This window comes from Ailuropoda melanoleuca, chromosome 8 (assembly GCF_002007445.2).
Source record: "Ailuropoda melanoleuca isolate Jingjing chromosome 8, ASM200744v2, whole genome shotgun sequence".
Lineage (NCBI taxonomy): Eukaryota > Metazoa > Chordata > Mammalia > Carnivora > Ursidae > Ailuropoda > Ailuropoda melanoleuca.
The window spans coordinates 77,180,037-77,183,510 of record NC_048225.1 but is presented as its reverse complement, the minus strand read 5'-3'; the positions used below and the strand labels follow the sequence as shown (position 1 = coordinate 77,183,510).

Below are 3,474 nucleotides of genomic sequence, written 5' to 3'. Positions count from 1 at the left end.
AGAAACTGAAAGAAAAGTGAAATTATAGGAAACATATTATAGTTTACTAGATATTGTGTGCTTTTAATAGCTCAACACTGGTAATGCTTGATGATCAAGAGTAAAGTAATAGGCTAAGATTGGAAAATGTGTACTTTATTTTTATTTTATTTTTATTTTTTAAAGATTTTATTTATTTGACAGAGAGAGAGACAGCCAGCAAGAGAGGGAACACAAGCAGGGGGAGTGGGAGAGGAAGAAGCAGGCTCACAGCGGAGGAGCCCGACGTGGGGCTCGATCCCAGGACTCTAGGATCATGCCCAGAGCTGAAGGCAGACGCTTAATGACTGAGCCACCCAGGTGCCCCAAGGAAAATGTGTACTTTAATACGTATATGAACAATTAGGTAAGCTTGTGGAGAAGCTGACTAATATACATATATTGGGAGATACAGGTGTCCATCTACATTTTCTATTTTTCATTTTTTAACAGAATATTTAGTCAAGTTATTTAACGTATGATTTCTCATGTGCCATTTTGGAAGTCCTTTATCGTAAAGACTTCTGTGACGAACAGCCACAGTGTCAGTGATTATTCCGGATCTCCAAGTTGGATAAATTCAATTTCTTCTTGAGACACAAGTTTCCTTCTGTATTTCTGTCCTGAGGTACTGTTTTTATTATTTCTGCAGTGTCTGGTGGACCCCGATGCACCAGCCACGCTGGTAATTTACTTCCATCGGAATTCTATGACATTGAAGAGTGAGGTGGTAGTCCCGTTGACCTCAACACTTCTGACACATTGGGTTTAGGATTGTGTCTTCTGTCAGGGTACCTTATTAATGGAGTAGGTGACTTGACTACCTGAATGACCCTTCTGGCAGATGCCATCTCACTGCCCATCAGGACCCAAATTAATTTTTATGGAGAAAGGAAAGTATCAAGGCCCCATGAAAGCTGCAATGCAGCCTTGCTGACTTGATTTGTTTTGTAGGTCCAGTTCCTTGTAGGGTTTCTGGAACACAGTATATACTCAATAAATGTGAAATAAATGAATGATGAAGTAGCCAAGCATTGGAGCTTGTATTTCTTGTTTTTCCCATGGCAGAAAGGAGTAGAACAGAAAAAATCACATTTGTTGATGGCCTGTTTACTGGAATTGTTTGTTTTCTCCCAGCAGTTCAAAACTATCTATATATTTATCCATCAACTCAAATATTTACTGACCACCTATTATGCACATGGCTCTGCACTCTTTGCTTGTCAGTATGGGATTGCAGAACGTCTACTTTAGTCTTAGGAGAACAGGGTGTATCTATAGGAACAAAGTCCCGAACTAACCAGCCAGTGTGGGAACTGAACTGACTCCACCTCCCCGGCAGAGCCCTCCAATCCACAGGGCTCGCAGGTCAGAAATGCGCTGAAATAATCCTCCAGCTCCAGTAATACACATCCTTCCTCCATGAAGCCTTTTCTGTACTGTTGACATGAGCCAACTTCATCTTTTCTAAGTATGAGTCACTGTTAAAAATGTATACATCGTCCTAACTGGCTTAGTTCCTAGTGCTGTCAGTTGCTTTTTAAACAATAATAAAATCAAGTCTAAGGCTCATGTTGAGAACTTGGTTTTACTGATGCCGTATAGTGTGAGATGGATGAGATATTTCGGGCCAGAATTGTTTACCATTGACCATTTCTGTTGAAAACTTTCTTATTCCAATCTAACTAATTTTAATGAGTCATAATTCAGAAAGTGGATAAAGTTAAATTTTCCTCTGTGCTGACTATTAAAAGTACTTGACAAACACAACAATAACGTAGACGTGATTGTATAAAGAATACTCACTATACTTAAAATAACACATAACTTTCAAGTGTCCTCAAGTACTTTGGCAAACCTTTACTATATTCCATGCAAACCTTTACTATATTTTAGGTCAGCTGTTGGCAAACTGTGGCTTGGAGGCTACATCCAGCCTACTCCTTGTTTTTTATGGCCTATAAACTAAGCATTTTAAAAACATTTTTAAGTGGTTGAAAAAAATAGAAAGAAGAATATTCTGTGATATGTGAAGATTATATTAAATTCAAGTTTCAACGTCCATAAGTAAAGTTTAAGTGTACTCGGCTACACCCATTTACTTATGTATTATATCTATGGCTACCTTTGAATGATGAAGGGCAGAGATTAGTTGCAACAGACACTATATGGCTCCCAAAGCCAGAAACATTTGCCATCTGAAACTGTACAGAAGAGTTTGCCTTCCCCGGTGTGAGGTCCTTGAGACACATCAGTGAACAAATAAAGAGATCCCAGTGTTGGAGGAAGTAGGTCATCAAGAGAGTGTGATTGCCAGGTGACCTGTGAGCAAGAGCCAGGTTCTGGGAGGATTCTTAGTCCCTTCCTGTCCTTGGAATGTACTTTTCGAAGAACCATTCCCAGGGTCAGCGCTGTGTCAAGGACACAACCTCAAAAAAGTTGTTGCCCAAGATGAGCCTTGTTTGTAAACTCCTTGCTTGTTAAACCTGCCACCTACCAATCCTGAGTGGCCTTTTTCTTTGGTCTCCCCCTGCCCTCCCTGTATGGAGGCCAGGTTTGAATTCACCCAGAGACCTCCCAAGGTTGCAAATCAAAACCCTGCCCTCAGGAAACTTACATTTAAGTAGGGGGAAGATGGTAAACATTATATATAATATATTAGAAGGGGATCCATGTGTTGGAAAAAAAAAACGTTGAGTAGGGTAATGGGAATGAAGATTTTGAGGGGGAGGAGGGTGTTACAATTTCGAAGAGAGCAATCGGGGTAGAACCTCATTAAAAAGGCGGTGCTTGAGCGAAGACTTGAAACGGGGGAGGAAGTGAGCCAATGTGGGTGTCTGGGGGAAAAGCATTCTAGGCAGATGATGGCAGCTCCTCACAGGGTTGCTGTGTAGATTAAGTGAGTACTGTATTTAACTAAAAATAGTGCCTGGCAAATGGTAAATTCTCAAAAAACAGTTCTTTTTTAGTACCAGCTGGCTGTGGGTGCTACTTTCCTCTTTGCAGGGGGCTGCTGCACTGAGCGACTCTCAATAGGCCATCACTATAGCAGAGAACGGCTCTCCTGGGTACAGAGGATCTTGATACAGTCGCTTTATCTGTCCCAGGATTAGCTTTTATCCCTGCAGTTTAGCTTTCAGGGGTGGAGCTGTCTTGGAGAATCATGGACTCAGGAGGTATGATATCTGTGGTCTGCATAATTATAAAACACAGATTCCAGAGTTTGTCATCACACACAGGCAAAGGGACTTGCCCCACCCTCGCACAATTAGTCAGCAGCAAAGCTTCGAAAGGCATGGGGTCTTTGGCTTCCAAGTCTAGTGTTCTGTTCCTGGTCTGCACTCTTTGTCCTGTACCAAATCTATTTTTACGTAGCTTATTTCTTCCAGTAAACTTTCAGGTGTCTTTGTGTAGGGACCAGGTCTTACTCATTTTTGTTTTCCCCTGCAGAATCAG

The 3,474-nt window shown here is 41.3% G+C and overlaps 1 pseudogene; it reads right to left on the bottom strand.

The window, feature by feature from the left end:
• Nucleotides 1-341: 341 nt before the first annotated feature.
• Nucleotides 342-881, bottom strand: LOC100468739 (annotated as a pseudogene).
• Nucleotides 882-3,474: the final 2,593 nt, after the last annotated feature.